Source organism: Globicephala melas, chromosome 10 (genome assembly GCF_963455315.2).
Source record: "Globicephala melas chromosome 10, mGloMel1.2, whole genome shotgun sequence".
NCBI classification, from domain to species: domain Eukaryota; kingdom Metazoa; phylum Chordata; class Mammalia; order Artiodactyla; family Delphinidae; genus Globicephala; species Globicephala melas.
Window position 1 is genome coordinate 39,982,413 of NC_083323.1, and position 17,763 is coordinate 40,000,175.

A 17,763-nucleotide genomic window follows, 5' to 3' on the forward strand; every position below is an offset into this window, starting at 1 on the left:
ACTAAAGCTCGCATGACTTGGGCTCTCTGTTACAGATATTCTGTGCTTACATCATCGTATTCTCATAAAAAATAAAAAAGAGATAGAAGGACATATTTTACTTCTTTTGCTTTTTCCTCCGAAAGGATTTATCCTAATCTTTCCCATCTTGAACTAATCTCTCCTTGAAAAGTCCCAAGAAAATGGTTAAAGAAGGAAAAGTAGAAACCTTTAGCTGTAAGCACCTCCCCTTTCAGTTCCCCAAACTCCATCTTGATTCACTATATCCAGAGGGTTTATTATATCCTTGTGATGGTTAATTTTATGCACCAACTTTTATTTTTTAAGATTTTCACTAACATTTAGTTTTATCCATTTTAATGTAAGCAAATTTTTTAACAACATAAACAACCAAAATACTTGGTATATTTTGCATCTGATTTGAAAGATACATAATTCTATTGAATAAAAAGTTTTCACAATACACCTTTTAAATCTACTATACCTTAACACTTTACATAAAGCTGCATTAAGATATTTAGAATTTCTTAATACTGGGAAGAATGTGGTCTCTCCTATCCATTCCCACAATATCCTACACTGCGTATCATGCATAATTTTAAAATTAAAAAAAAACTCAGGGTGCCCAGATGTTTGGTCAAATATTATTCTGGGTGTGCCTGGGTGTGCTTTTTAATGAGATGAGAATTTGAGTCAGTAGATGGAGTAAAGCAGATTGCCCTTCCTAATGTGGGTGGCCCTCCTCCAATCAGTTGAAGAGGTGTATAGAACAAAAAGGCTGAGAAAGAGCTCAGTAAGAGTGCTCTACTCTGACCTGACAGCCTGAGATGAGACATTGACTCTCCTGGTTCTCTGGCCTTTGAAACTGAATTGAACGGGAACTTACACCAGCCACTGGAACAGCTGCATGATATTGTTATAAATCTTTATCAACTTTTCTCTTTACTCCTACCCAAATCACACATACCCACTCAAAAATGTCCCTATTCTAGATCCTCATAATTTGAAGAGCCAGGCTCCCCAGAATGTCTGTTCTCACCTAAAAGTTTGGGGGTTTTTTGGGTTTTTTTGTGAGTAATGCCCATCATGGAAATGCCTGTTGAAGTTCTATTATCACAACGAGTAATGGCCCAGTTCAGTCATAGGTTTGCTCTGAGGGCAAAATCACCATTGCCCTTACATCACTCTTTTATCTCATCAGTTGTCTTTCCTTTTATTTTATTTATTTTTAAATTGTCTTTATTCAGATGATATGATTTTTTTTTTTTTGGCCGCACCGTGCGGTTTGTGGGATCTTAGTTCCCCCACCAAAGATTGAACCCACGCCCCCTGCATTGGAAGCACGTAGCCTTAACCACTGGACCGCCAGGAAAGTCCCTTCACCTAAAAGTATTAAAAAGTCCTCCAATATAACAGTTGAGAGTTTCACCACTGCTTGATCTACTCCAAGTAATACACCATGGACATTCTCTTTACAACATTATTATCTCTGCATTTCATTGTCCACTGCATTCTGTTTTTGAGCATTTGACTTACAAAGATCCGAGGTGATTGAAAAAGCGACTGGGAGAAGGAAGAAAAGGGGAGGGATGAGTGGTCTATATGAGGCCATTTAAATAAATGTCAGCAAATTCTCTGAGCACAGGTGGGCATCTCCTGGACAAGTTCAAGCAGCAGTTTTTGATGAAAACTCTCCTGGCATTGACAAGAACTGCTAATGAGGCCCCCCAGCACCAGGAACACAATGAGCTTGCTCAAGTGGCACCAATGGCCTGCAAGCCTTGGCTTGTCTCCCTCTCTGCTTACTGGCACAGGAGACTGAGCGCTTTCAGCAGTCTCCTGGTGCTGACTATTATTTCTGATGTCACTGCCAATTTGGAAGTCAAACACTGAAACTTGTCTCTTTCTCTTTGCACTCCTGGCACAACAGTCTTATTCTCCAGGCAATGTGCATGCTCTGACTATGGGAAGACTCGTGTACAAGGAAGTTCACATTCAATATTTCACTGTATTATCTCACTGCATAAAGCACCTACATTTCCCACTGCACACATTCCCCAGTAAGCAGCGGACAAGTAAGTGGCAAAATAAGTGAGAAGAAGCAAATTTAAAGACAGGAGAGTTTCCACATAGGTCTGTATAATTAAGGAGATCTTTAAAAATGGAGAGGGGAATAGAAATCTGTAAAAGTTAATTCCTCAATTATTCGGTTATTTCTACCTCCTCCTCCCCAAACATGTCTTCTGTTCTTTAAGAGTATAGATAAATCCACAGAAAATCTTAGATGGCTTTTGCTTCAGGGTCTAATCCTCGGGATCGTTTTAGGAGAGTTTCCTCTCTGTCTAGTAAATATTCAAAATAATCTATGTGAGCAAATCACAAACCGCTTATCTGGTTAGCGCTCTTAGTCTTATCCCCAAGTTTCCAACAGAGCTTTGGTTACCATTTGGCAGGGAGAGATGTACCTATTAGGGCAGATGGGATAAAGCTGAAGGGAAGTGAAAAAAACTAGGTGTTGGGAGAATAGGGAGGCTTAGAAGTGGTTTGCAGGTCAGTACAGATATCAGCTGTCACAAGAACTGCCAGCCTGCAATCGCCACTTGTACTTTGGTGTCCTGAAGATCAGGTGTTTTGCAGTTTCAATGGGGACATGACTCATGCAATATTAACTCAGCAACAATTTTCAATATCTACTTTGGTGCCAGCCTCTGTTCGAGATATTGGAGCTCACATTCTAGTGTTTGCAGAGACATACACAGTGACTATTATGCTGATCCTTCTGTTCTGCACTAACATGGAGCATGGCATATTGGTGTGCAAATGTTGTTCCCCAGGACTCAACAATTCTGGGTTCTACTTCATGAACTTCCTTTAAGCAGGTCTATAGTTTATTCAGTGCATAAAGTCTCATGTTTCTCATGTGTAAAATGTGGATATTAGTTTATCACCTTAACACTTAAGTCCTTATAAAGTGTAAATACAACAATGCATTAAAATACTCAAGGGAGAATCAACTTAAATGAAAATTAAAAGGTACATTCAAGAAATACAGGAAAGCAACCAAGAGAATAAAGATGACATAAAGAAAGAAATGAAAAGGATCTGAAGGAAAGCAGTGGAATAGAAGACAGGCAAAGAAGGAATAACATACGTATAATCAGAGTCACTGAAAAAGAAAAAAACACAATGGGACAGAGTTAATATTCAAAACTCTAATCCCAGAAAACTTTCCCAAAATATAAAAAGAGACCCAAATATACACACTGAAATAACTCAAAAAATTAGCTGGTAAAATGAACCCACATCAATCAATTCTGAGACATATTCTAGCTAAAACTATTCAATTTCAAATATGAAGATAAGATCTTCAAGACATGCAGGCAAAATGTCATATAAAGATATCTGACTTTTCAAAACATAAAAAGCAAGGCAACAGTGGGACTTCATTTTTTAAAAATTCAATGAAAGAATATATGAAACAAAAATTTTGTATCCAGCCAAGCTGTCCTTCAAATAACGAGGATGTAAAACAAAGCCAATGAGCAATTTTCAATATACAAGAACTTAGGGAATTCTGTATAAATCAGACCTTTTTGAGAAATTTACCAGAGTACTATTTGGCAAACTATGGCCCAAGGTGCTGTTTGGTAAGGTACAGTCACACTCATTCCTTTACATAGTGCCTGTATCTACTTTCACACTATGATAGAGTTGTTGTGACAGAAACAGTTTATGGCCTCTCGGTTTACATAGCTCCAAATTTTTACCATCAGGTCTTTTACAGAAAAAGTTTGCTGACCTCTGTCAACTAGAGAATGAGCTTTATTCAACCAAATAATAATGAGGAAAACTTCAGCGAAAGGACTGAATGCAAGCACTTTAAAATATAGGCATATGAGGGACTTCCCTGGTGGTCCAGTGGTTAAGACTCTGCACTTCCAATGCAGGGAGCACGGGTTCAGTCACTGGTTGGGGAACTAAGATCCTGCATGCCATGTGGCTCAGCCAAAAAAAAAAAAAAAAAGGAATATACATATAAGACTAAAATAGTGTTGGAGGTGAGAGTGTAAGACTAATACCCAACTGTTATATATTGTGATAAATCAGAAATATTGCAACTAAAAATGGGAAGAGAGGGAAAAAGAGGAAAACATAAAAAGTTCCTTGTTGTATAGGTGATATGTGGGTGCTAAAGGATACTTACAAAATAAAATGAAAATTGATAAGCTAGGTGGTAAAGGGTTGAATAAAGAGCATTCCAAAGATTACTACTAGGTTACCACTAGACAAAAATAGACCTTCCTGTAAACTCCCCCAAATTTTTAAAATAAAAGAGCAAACTATATGTAACTTATATAGAAATACTCTCATAGGGCAACACATGTAATGAGGTAACTATATATATCACAAAGAATTGAGATCAAACATATCAGCCACAAAAATAATTGTGAATGAGCTTAATTCACTGTATTACTTTGCTAGGGCTACCATAACAAAACACCACAGACTAGGTGACTTATACAACAGAAATTTACTTTCTCATAGTCCTGGAGGCTAGAAATCCAAGATGAAGTTGTCAGAAGGTTTGGTTCATTCTGACCTTGGCTTGTAGGTGGCTGCCTCCTCTCTGTGTTCTCACATGGTCTTTCCTCTCTACATTTGCATCCCTGGTGTCTTTCTTTATGCCCTAGTCTCCTCTTTTTATAAGGACACAGTCAGATTGGATGAGGGCCCACCCTTGCAGGCTCATTTTAACTTAATATTTTACTTAAAGGCCCTATCTTCATGTTCAATCCCATTCTATAAAATGGAGTTTAGGGCTTCAATATGAATTTTGGGGGAACACAATTCAGCCTAAAACATTCACCTACTAAAAGAAAAAACATTTTCTAGTTGGCTCACAAAATAAAACCCCACTATTGACCCCATTCAAGTTTGAAATTTGAAACAGACACATTCTTTAGAAGAAATAGAAAAAAAATTTTTAAACAAACTGATAAAACAGCACCAGGCCTAGGGGTTTTTACAGAGGAATTTTACCAAATTTCTGAAGACCAGATAGTCCTAATACTCTAAAGTTATTACAGAGCATTGAAAAGGAAGAAAAACTTCCTAGTTTCCCTTATGAAGCAAGAATAATAAACTTATTTAAACCAGAAAGAGTACAAGGGAAGAAAATTAAAGACTAACTGCACTCATAAATAATGGTGAAAATTTTTTAAACAGAATATTAGTAAGCAGAATCCAGAACCACATTAAGAAAATAGTACACCATGACCAAGTGGGATTTATTCCCAGAATGTAAGGTTAGTTTAATATTAGGAAATCTATTAATATCATACACCATATTATTAAATCTAAGGGGAATATTATGATTATCTTCAGAGGTGCTGAAAATATCTTTGACAAAATTCAACACCCAACTATTGCTTAAAAAAAAAAAAGCCTCAAGAAAATAAGAACTGAGACATAGATATTTTCTTAACATATGTGTGTACCTTACTCCTTAAGCTATTATCTTATTTAAAGGGGAAATACTGCATGCATTTCCACTATCTCTTTTCCTAGTTGATATTGTACTAGAAATATTAGTCAATACAATTAGACAAAAGTAGTTGACAAGAAAATAAGAATGGACAAAGGAGTGACATTATCTTTATTTGCAAATAATATGATAGTATACCCGAAAATCACCAGAGAATCAATGATAAACTAACTCAAACAATAAAATAATTCAGTGAAGTAACAAACTATAACATTAAGATACAGAAATCAATAGTCTTCATATAAACATGTAATAAATAGTTAAAGGACATAGAGATAGAGAAAAACCATTTAAAATCTTATTTTAAAAGATAGAATACTTGGGAATAGATTTAACATAAAATGTATAAGATCTCTATGAGGAAAATTGTGAAACAATCCAAAAGTCACAAAAATAGACTTGAAATAGACATTTCCTCTTCTTGGATAGAGTACCTCGACATAAAGATGTCAGTTCTCCCTCAGTTAATATATAAAATTAATACAATTCCAATAAAAATGCTTTTTTGCAGTTAGACAAATTTCTATTAAAGTTCATATGAAGAAACAAACATGCAAGAATTGCATGAAAAAATGGCTAAAGAAAAATTATGAGCCCTATGCAGTTATTAAAGTCCATAATTGGATGCAAATGCACATGGTGGACTTCCCTGTTGGCACAGTGGTTAAGAATCCGCCTACCAATGCAGGGGACAGTTTCAAACCCTGGTCCAGGAAGATCCCACATGCCACGGAGCAACTAAGCCCATGCACCACAACTACTGAGCCTGCACTCTAGAGCCCATGAGCCACAACTACTGAGCCCACGTGCCTAGAGCCCACAACAAGAGAAGCCACTGCAACAAGAGAAGCCACTGCAACAAGAGAAGCCACCGCAATGAGAAGCCCACGCACCACAACGAAGAGTAGCCCCCACTCGCCACAACTAGAGAAAGCCTGCGTACAGCAATGAAGACCCAATGCAGCCTAAATAAATAAATAAATAAATTTATAAAAAATGCATATGGCAACTTAATATATGACAAAGACAGCATTCCAAATCCCTGGGTAAAGATGGATGTTTTTAAATAAATGGTGGTGGGTCAACTAAGGAGCCATTTGGGGGAAAAAAAAAAAAGATAAAATTGGACCCATATCTCACACCTTAAATAAGAATAAACTCCAAATGGATTAGGAACCTAAATGAAAAAAATTAAACCACAAATAATAAGAGAAAACACAGATGAATTCCTCTTCAACTTCATCATAGAGAAAGGCTATCTAACTATGACTCAAAATTCAGAGGCAATAAGAAAAAGACAGGTAAGTCTGACAACATTTTTTTTAATTTGCATGGAAAAAACCACCATAAACAAAGTCTAAAGGAAACTAGTCAACTAGGAAAAACTATTAACAACATACACCACAGACAGACGGCTCATATCCCTAGCATATTTTTTAAAAAAACCTTAAAATTAAGGGGAAAAAAACAAAAACTCAATAAAAATGTCAGAAAATATGGAGACTTCCCTGGTGGTGCACTGGTTAAGAATCCGCCTGCCAATGCATGGGACACAGGTTCGAGCCCTGGTCTGGGAAGATCCCACATGCTGCGGAGCAACTAAGTCCATGCACCACAACAACTGAGCCTGCATTCTAGAGCCTGCAAGCCACAACTACTGAACCCATGTGCCACAACTACTGAAGCCCATGCGCCTAGAGCCCAGGCTCTGACATAAGAGAAGCCACCACAATGAGAAGCCTGTGCACTGCAACAGAGTAGTCCCCGCTGGCCGCAACTAAAGAAAGCCCATAAGCAGCAACAAAGATTCAACACAGCCAAAAATAAATAAATAAATAAATAAAATTTTAAATGTCATAAAAAATGAACAGACACTTCTCAAAAAAAAAAAAAAGATATTAAAAATTCTCCTCAAATAGGGAGAAAATGTTCAAGCTGACTCATAATGAGAGAATTGCAAGATGTCATTTTTGATCTTTTAGAGACTGGAAAAAAACTTAAAATACAACAGAACATTTTGTTGGTGAGACTATGGGGAAAAAGACACTCTCATACATTACTGATAGAAATGCAAATATATATATAGCCCTTCTAAAATGAAATTAACAATGCCTAACAAAAGTATATATGCACATATCTTTCAGACCAACAATCCCACTTTTAGGAATCTACCCTGAAAATACACTTCCAATAATACAGAAATACAAGTGCATAAGGTCATTCATTGTAGCATTGTTTGTAATTACTTAATATTGAAACAACCTAAATGTTCATACATAGGAAAGTGGTTGAGTAAACTCTAGCACATCTATACAACAGAGTCTCATGCAACTGTAATAAAAGAATTAGGAATACACTTATGAATTGATACAGAATGAGTTTAAAAATATACCATTAAGTGAAAAAAACAAAGCACAAAAGAGTATGCAAACTTCACTTAAGAAAGAAAAGGAATATAAGAAAATATGCACATTACCTCTTCATCTGTGTGAAATAAATACTGGAAGGATAAACCAGAAATTAAAAACAACATATTACCTATAAGGACTGGTGAAAATTGTTGTAAGAAGTGAGAAATGGGAACAAGGTAGCAGAAACAGGAGGGAGTGATACTTCTCTGAGTAGATATGTTTTTTTGCATAGCTCTAACCCAGAGACCCATAGTAATGTTTCACATACTCAAAAAGGGAAACAAATAAACAAACAAAAAACAACAATAAAACCAACCAAAATCGGTAAGAACCCAAAACAGGATACAAATACTACAAAAGAACTCTAAATGTATTACAAATGAATAGTAACCACATTCATTTGTGATAGGGAAGAGAAAAATTAACCTAGGTAACTTTGGAAAACAATGTCTAAACCGGATATAGCATGACCAAAAAACTGTACATAAGCGTTGTTATCTAGTTGATAAAAATCTTTCTCACAGGGATATAAGTTACGAGTTCAGAAACTATCTATGGGTATACTAGATTTAAACAAATAGGTAACCATATGGGAGATAATAAGAGCCAGGTTTCTCACTGTTGGAGCAAAGGAAGGAATCTAAAATGAACACTTGTTATTAAATTGGAATTCAATATCTCAGAGAAAATTCATGGTTTTAATATATATACAAGGAGATGGATACCTATATATAGATATTTGAGTATGCCTGAATTAGTATACATATATATGTATATGTGTGTGTGTCTCTCTCTCTCTATATATATATCTGACATCCCAGTAGCAATGCGCACACACAGTACCCAGATCTTGGTTTCTAAACACTATCCTCCAATAAAAAGAACCAGGGATCCTTAGGGAAATAGTTGATTCCAGGACTCGGGCAGTGAAATATAAGATAAAACTAAAAATTATGTAATATCAGATAGCATGAAAGTATTCAAAAAAAATACTTCTCAAAAACAGGCACCAATCTGAAGCAATTCATAATGGCCAAAACTAGAATAATTTGAGCCCCCTCCCTCAAAACAAACAAACAAACAAAAAAAGTATTAACTTATAACCCATAAAAAATAAATATCCATGAGTTCATAGTGATACAAATATACAATCAAATAAATGCATAAGGAAGAAAGATAGCTCTTTAATACAAAAGTCCAATTAAAAATATAAAGGGAAATATAAAATCACCACTGGCAAACACCACAGTAATAACTGTTGCGGACAAGATCAACAGATAGAAGCTAAAATTACTGATTAAACATTTGAAGAGAAAGTGGATTTGCACAGTATCAAATTAGCACCCAAAGATATTCGTCATTACAAAGGAAAAAATACTTTACGGTGGAGGAATCTGGCAGAAGCCACCTTAAGCAAGTGATCGAGGTCAACATCCCCAGTAAAGAAACTTATCAATATCATGAACCCCATGATATGATGCACTGAGGACATAATATCATTTCTGTGATATTCTTGTCAAAACACATAACCTTAATTCAATCATGAGAAAACTTCAGGCATCCATAAATTGAAGAAGATTTGACAGTCATTGATCAAGAGCCTTCAGTAGTATCAAGATCATGAAGGACAAGAAACAACTGTTATGAAAGATAAGGAAAAACTGAGGAACTATTACAAACTGCAGGAGACTAAGGAGAAATAAAATTTAAAAGCAAAATGGGATTCTGGATGGAATTCTGGAACAGACAGAAAACATTAGTGGAAAAACAGGTCAAATTCAAATAAGGTCTTTAGTTCAATTAATAACCTTACACTAATGTTCATGTCCTGGTATTAGTAGTTGCAATGTGGTTAAGAGTATGGAAACTGCTATTTTTGCAAATTTTCTGTAAGTCTAAAATTACTTCAAAATAAAAGATTTAAAACAAAAATGGACTCTTGATTTATCCCAAGAGCAATGTCCAAAATAAATCTAATTATTTCTTTTTGCAACCCAAAGTACTGGAACTATCCTATGATTTATCCTTTAAGAGTCCTGGTTGTTCAACTTTCCCTGTGAGTGTATACACTGCTGCTCATAGCTACCCAATAAATACTTTGTTGTTGTTGTTCAAGACACCAAAATCAAGTTCTGTTTGCTGGTAGTCAAAGAAACATAACTGCCATTGGAGAGTTATGTTTACAGGACAGACTTTTAAATTCTCTTCAAGGTTTAGTGTTTCCATGTACAAGCAGAAAATTTACTAAAAGAAAAGATTAAAGCAGGTTCTTATGTGTGCTTTCTTTTTTTCTTTCATTTAATATAAAATGCTTGCAAATTGCTGTCTTAAGAACAAAAACAAGCTTTGAAATTTAGGAAAATTCTTAATTATAAATACAAGGATGTCAATAAAAGAAGTGGTAATAGAAGACAAAGTTGACTTTTGATAATAACTTTTACTGCTCTCAATTTTAATATGCCATGACTTGACTTCTGTCTGACCATGCCTGGGAGCTTCTTTTGCACTTTGCTATATAAACCCAGGAGTGATGTCAGAGTGGAAGGTATTTACTTTTCTCATTGTGAGTCTTCAAGCCCAACTTTCTCTCTTATTTTTCTCTTCACTCCTGTCTCTGCATCTCTTGGCATATACTGCAGCACCTCAAACCTTTCTGTCTCCACCAGAATTCAAGAGCATTAATTAAAAACAAAAAAAAGTTAAAATACCTTCTACCTCTATGAGTTTCCAATAAAAATTCTCTGATTCTGATATCAGCCTGTATCAGAATGTAAATATATTTAGTGATAGGACTAGATTGAGAACAAGGCAAAATTGTGAGGAAACTGAAATTTATCCACAGTTCTTACCCTCATCTTCATTTTTTATTTACTCAAACATTTATTTATTCATTTGAAAATTAGATACCTATAGACAAATGAGAATACACCCACTAGGATCTCATACTTTGGCAGGAAGACAAACAAGCAAATACAGTATTATATAAGGGCTATAATATTTGTACGAATATTCTTTGATTTAAAGAATAACAATCAGAATAAATTACGGGCTTTTAATTAAAAAGTGTGCATTTTAGCTTAATAACAGTAACAACAGCAAAAAAGAAATGATGGTCTAGACCCAGCAACCATTAATTTAAACTTTTTATTAATCCAGCTGCAATTTAAATGTTCTCTTCCAGAGCACTATTTTTTTTTTTTTTTTTTCCAGTACGTGGGCCTCTCACTATTGTGGCCTCTCCCGTTGCGGAGCACAGGCTCTGGACCTGCAGGCTCAGCACCCATGGCTCACGGGTCCAGCCGCTCCGCGGCACGTGGGATCCTCCTGGACCGGGGCACGAACCCGTGTCCCCTGCATCGGCAGGCAGACTCTCAACCACTGCGCCACCAGGGAAGCCCTACACTGAGAATTTTTGATTATGCATAAATATTTCTAGACCAAGCAACAAATCTTATTTGATGAAATCATTTTGGTTTGGTGAATCCAGCCTAGCAAAGATATTGAATGGTTCTTATGTTTAATTTCCTGTTTTCTCTGATAACACATCTTTCTGTGGTGATAGGCAGAGGAACAAGGATATTTATTTATTTATTTGTTTCTACTGATCATAATTCACATTGCTCTCAACACGCAGTCTAGAGCTGCCTAGAAGTCTAGAATAACTCCTAAAATTCCTTCCTTGGGTTGTAGCAGTTCCTCGAAACCTATAATTTTCTAAGTACTGGTTTTTCGTTCCTGCACACTTAGCCAAATTAAAGTTTTATCTATTAAACATGGTCATAAGTGATTAACTTTTGAAGTAACAAATTGGTGCCTATGTAAATTGTTATAAAGAAGCCTACCACGGTACTAACGTATGTAGTGGTTACGGTGGAAAAGTCACAAAAGGGGGAAATTTGAACTGTTTGGGGAACTCGAGAAAGGCTACTGGAAAAGTTAGACTTAAACTGAGATGAGAATAGTGAAAATGAATTAACGAGACAGGAAGATGTGAGAAGTGTTCTGAACACAGGGATTAGCACTTGCAAAGGCCTAGGGTAAAAAAGAAGTTGGGGGTAGGAAGAACTTAAGGCCAATGTGATTGAAACTGATCAAGACCCTGCGGGGCCCTCCTAGGTACAAAGACTTTCCTGTCCCCAGCTTCTTATTTGCAGGATAAAAGCTTCAGCCTCCTAGACTTTCCTGAACACTAAAGAGCAAATTCAAACAGTAGCTAATCACCTAATCGTGGAAGGGAGGGGATGAATAAACGAAGGAAGAACAATCAAGAAACAATAGTGTAGCCTTGGGCCCTGGCCCCAGTTCCTCCTCAAGGGATATACATAACAATATCTTTGAATTCTTCTACAGGAACTAAGACCTCCACCCAGGTGGAGGATGGTAACTTCAGGCTGAGCACAAGATTCCTAGAGCATCACACTGTTACCTTACCACCAACCAATCAATATAAATAAAGATAAAAGGTCAATAACATTATGAAAGATGGGAATTTATTGTTTGTACATTAAATACAAACAAAAATTATTAGGAAAAATGTGATGTGATTATAGGTTTCTAAGTCTGTGTTGCACTGAAATAAAAAGTCATTTTGAAGTAATAAACAAATATAATTGTAACAATGACTTGGGCTCACATGGGAGCTGAGGAACTAATTATTTTCACCTTCTAAAGTGCCTACTGCTGTTTAACAAGTTTGCAAGATGAATGCTTAATTATATTTACATAAATCCCCTTGCAGTACCTTCTTTATCAGTGCACTTACAAAATGAATTGCTTTTCTAACACTTTCTAACGTTTTTCAATTAGCATATACTTACAGTTACATTTTATTAAATCTGGCTTTTCTTCAGGTAAAGTATCTTATCAACTTAGCCCCAAGAAGTGTGGATTCCAGAATGAATCAAAATTTGAAAATTTAATTTCCTCCCTTATGGATAAATTTCACCTCTTCTCACCTTCCACATGAGGGTCACTGTTTTTATGAAATCAAAACTGGTAACTCTGCCCACATTAGGTTTAGCCGCCTTCTAAGAACTGAAATATTAAATGGCAGGTTGGTACAAAAGCTCAGTATATCATGAGGAAGACTGCTGGAGAAAGTTTTTTAAAAAGATTAAACTCTTCAGGTATGAATATTTCTTAACGGGAATGCCTCCTCTTCTTCAGAACATAGATCTTAGTAAGTTAATTTGTAATACTACGTTTCAATCAAGAATCAAAATTCCACCCTTTGTAATGCTCACTAAATATATCAGAATAACAAGTATCAGCATACACTTCTGTTCTTATTACTGTCTTTAAGCACCTCCTAGAAGAGGATGAAGTGGCATTTGAGAGATGGGAGGAAGCAGCAGAAGGATGTAATGAAAACTTTAAGTACATTAAAGAAGAGATTAGATCTACGGTGATCTATTACACAAATAGCTCTTAGGCACCCCTAAATATTAGCCTGGACAAGAGAATAGCTGCCTCTTTCTCATTCTTTCTCCTTGGGTACACACTCAGATTTGATTTACTGGGCTACTGTTTTTAGCCATTTCTGAGCCTTATGGGTGAGAACTGACACCACCCACCTGAGGTCTAACTCCTCAGCTTAACTAAATTTTAGACAGTTTTCTTCCTAACTATAGGCTCCTGATATCCCTTTTCTTAGAGCATTTACTTAATCCTTTCTCTGACCCTTTAAGATATAAATCTTCTACAATCTTCTACTTATTCCTTTCTCTGACCCTTTTAGATATAAAATGAACCTAGAAAAATAGTACAGATGAACCGGTTTGCAGGGCAGAAATAGAGACACAGATGCAGAGAACAAACGTATGGACACCAAGGGGGGAAAATCGTGGGGGTTGGGGGGGTGGGATGAATTGGGCGATTGGGATTGACATGTATACACTCATGTGTATAAAATGGATAACTAATAAGAACCTGCTGTATAAAAAAATTAAAAACCAGAATTATTTTTCTCAGAGACCTATGCAGAGCCATCCCTTTGAAATGTAATCATCAAGAAAGATGGAGCCTCACATGAAAAGATGCTCAACATCACTAATTAGTAGAGAAATGCAGATCAAAACTTCAATGAGGTACCACCTCACACCAGTCAGAATGGCCATCATTAAAAAGTCTGCAAATAACAAATGCTGGAGAGGCTGTGGAGAAAAGGGAACCCTCTTACACTGTTGGTGGGAATGTAAACTGCTGCAGCCACTATGGAAAACAGTATGGAGGTTCCTCAGAAAACTAAAAATAGAGTTGCCATAGGATCCAGCAATCCCACTCCTGGGCATATATCCGGGCAAAACTATAATTCAAAATGATACATGCACCCCTATGTTCATAGCAGCACTATGTACAAGAGCTAAGACATGGAAACAACCTAAATGTCCATCAACAGATGGATGAATAAAGAAGATGTGGTATATAGATACACAATGGAATACTACTCAGCCATAAAAAAGAATGTGATAATGCCATTTGCAGCAATATGGATCGACCTAGAGGTGATCATACTATGTGAAGTAAGCCAGAAAGAGAAAGACAAATACCATATAATATCACTTATATGTGGAATCTAAAACGTCACACAAATGAACTTATCTATGAAACAGAAACAGTCTCACAGACATAGAGGACAGACTTGTGGTTGCCAAGAGGGAGGGGGAGTGGGAGAGTTATGGACTGGGAGTTTGGGATGAGCAGATGCAAACTACTATGTATCGAATGAATAAACAACAAGGTCCTACTGTACAGTACAGGGAACTATATTCAATATCCTGTGATAAACCATAATGGAAAAGAGTATGAAAAAGAATGTATATATATATATATATATATGTATAACTGAATCACTTTGCTGTACAGCAGAAATTAGTGCAACATTGCAAGTCAACTATACTTCAATAAAATAAATTTTGTAAAAACAGGAAGAAAGATGGAGTCTCAATCTCCCAGTCTCTGTGAGAGGACAGGAGCCTAACTTCATGATAAGCACCAACTAGCAACCTTAGATGGCTTAATCACATTGACCGACTCCACCAAAAGTCCTCCAGTACTTTCCCTCTAGCTCACCTCAGTGCTTAAAACTCTCTCACCGTTTGTTTCAGTGAAATTTAGTTCATTCTCTATCCCTTCTTACAACAGTCTTGACTACTACTGTAATAGTCTTAAAGTCATCTTTTCCTCTACCATCAGGTACAAGTTTTTTTGAAAAGGCCACACACGGATGTCCCCCACTGATGGAAACAGAGCCCTGTTTGAGCATAGCTTTAATGAATAAGCCCAAAGAGTAACAGGAATACAAGACCAGAGGTTTTGAGTATGTGTGTGTTGACTGGGTGAGTGAGGGAACATGTTTCCCTTGATTTCACCTTTTCATCTGCAGGTGCTCCAGTGGATAACTCCCCTGTCCCATCCCCCCCCCTCCAGGGGAAGAGGAGTGAATTGTTTATCTGGTAACCTTGGGAATAAAAGATCTTCTTGACGGGGTAGAGCAGCCTGAGAGAGTAAGCACTATAAAAGTATTTGTTAAATTAATCAACTAAAACATAAATAAATAGGTTTCAAACTCAGGCAAGGAGCAGGTAAACCATTTTTGGCATCTTCAGACACCAAGCGTTTGTCAAGTTGGTGCTTAAAAATTGAAGATATTAAAATTATAAATTTTGTTTAAAATATTTTAGGGGATTTAATTAACGAAGTTGCTCAAGGAATTCACTGTTTAAGAGAGTTTAAATCATTAGACTTGAGCTAATCAAAGTTAATTAAAGGATAAGTAAACGAGGAGAGGTGACTGTTCTTTCTCAAATAGAATTTATTAGATTTATGTGACAAGATAAAATTTGTGAAAAATAGCTTAAAGGCCAAAGGAAAACATGATTTTTGAATGTGGAACTCTAATAAATTGTCAATTTAACTGCAAAACGTAAGAATATATTCATTGCCAAAAGGCATTCTAAGAACTCACATTAACTATTAAAATACTTTACTGATACATTCAGTCTTTCAGATATTGTTTTGAAAAGCATGACCACAGATGTGAATGCCACTAAAGGTCAACAAAAAGACTCTGAACATTAACTATGGGGAAATTATCTGTACAAACTCCTTCGGATAGTTTATTAGAAAGGAATCAACAATCAAAAGATATGGCTCTTTACGTGGTACCACAGTAGGAGTGACGCTGTGCCTCCAGAAGCCCACGACATAAACGGTGCTGTGGATGCCAACCTCCCACCACCCTCTGTCTCTCTGTTAAGTAACTTAATCCTGGTGTGGACAAATAAAGTTGTTATTTGTACAGAAGAAAAAAAAGATACGGCCCTTTAAAATAAATCTTCTGTAATCTAAAATATCAATAGAAATACCATTTGGTGATTTTAATTGATGTTTACTTTAGCAAGCATATTGTTAAAAACAAGAAAATAGGCACAAAATGGAGTTGCTTATGCTAAGCCCAGTGTCGCCAAACTGAGACGAGTTAATTACAGTTTGTTCTCTTCCAGAAATGGAATCTTAAACCAGTCAATTAGGAATCACCTGATAAGCATTAGCTAGGTAAGCTGCTGGAGAGACCCGTGCCATCCCTTAAAGGAACATGACCTTGCAATAACCAACCTAATTTTTAGTGTAGTATAACTTTCTCGTTCCTGCTCCCTTCTGCCCATAATTCTTTCACTTCGTATGGCCCCTCAGAGCTCCTTTCTATCTGCTAGATTGCACGCTGCCCGATTCACGAATCACTGGACAAAGCCAACACAATCCTCAAATTTTCTCAGTTGAATTCTGTTTTTTTAACAGTATAAAATTTCAATAGATCCTTCATGCCCAGTGACCCAGTTCTACACATGGGTAGAATTTTATTTTTTAACGTTGTTGAACCAAACTAAAACACAGTTGCTTACGTCTGAGACAAAATGGAGTTGGCCATTTAAAGCAATGCAGGCGCATTAAAGAAAATGAAAGTTAACTTTACCTAACAGAAGTTGCAGGAATTTACAGCGCTTCTCAGAAATCAGCAGAGGATGCCAGCCAGTCCCCAAACGCCAAGTCTGTTTTCGCCATCTCTGGACTTCCTTGCTCCCCTGACTCAGCTACCCGGATCCAAATGAGGAAGGAGACCACCAGGCAACCAATCAGCTGAAAAAGCCAAGTAACTTCCACGTGTATCCCATAAAAACTCCCTAGCCTGTGAGCAATTCAGAACTCATTGCTCCTGTAGCCTTGAATTTCTCAGCTTGCAGGTTGAAATCCTCGCAATAAACTCATCTTTCTGCTTTTTATTTTCACTCAGTGTGCAGAGTTTGGCTGTTGACAATATTTTAAGGAATATGAGACATCTTTGTACTAGAAACAAGCACGATTGATTCAAGTGTGCCTATTTAGAGCATTTCCACCTAACTTTACTATTTTAAATCATTATGGAGGTAGAAGGCATTATGCTAAGTACCTTAAACTAATCCACTGTTTCTATTCTAGTTATGAGTGTTGAGACACACATACAAAATATTATTTAAAAAAACTGAAATGAGAGAGCTAATACTATATAACACATAGTAAGATTTCATTTCACTTCATTTCTTACTGGGGTCCCCAAAGAATCAGGTGCATTTGTTCTAACTCTTCTAGAATTGCTAGGAACTTGAATGTGACCCAAATGTGTTTTACATAACTAAGTGTCTGTTATCACCTATGTGACTTACGCAGTCATACAATTGTTTCTGTGGGAAATAGTATGCATTTCAAGAAGATCTGAGTTATTCTAAGTTTCAGGAAAAAATTTTGTGAGAAAATGGGAACTCCTTCCTT

The 17,763-nt window shown here is 36.4% G+C and overlaps 1 long non-coding RNA gene across 2 annotated transcripts in view; it reads right to left on the reverse strand.

The window, feature by feature from the left end:
* The window catches only part of LOC138842851 (uncharacterized), a 350,488-nt gene extending 333,265 nt beyond the window's left edge, over positions 1 to 17,223 (reverse strand). For both annotated transcript variants that reach the window (XR_011377789.1, XR_011377790.1), the window contains exon 1: positions 16,931 to 17,223. This is a non-coding gene — a long non-coding RNA (uncharacterized lncRNA). The remainder of the gene's footprint in view (positions 1 to 16,930) is intronic.
* Positions 17,224 to 17,763: the final 540 nt, after the last annotated feature.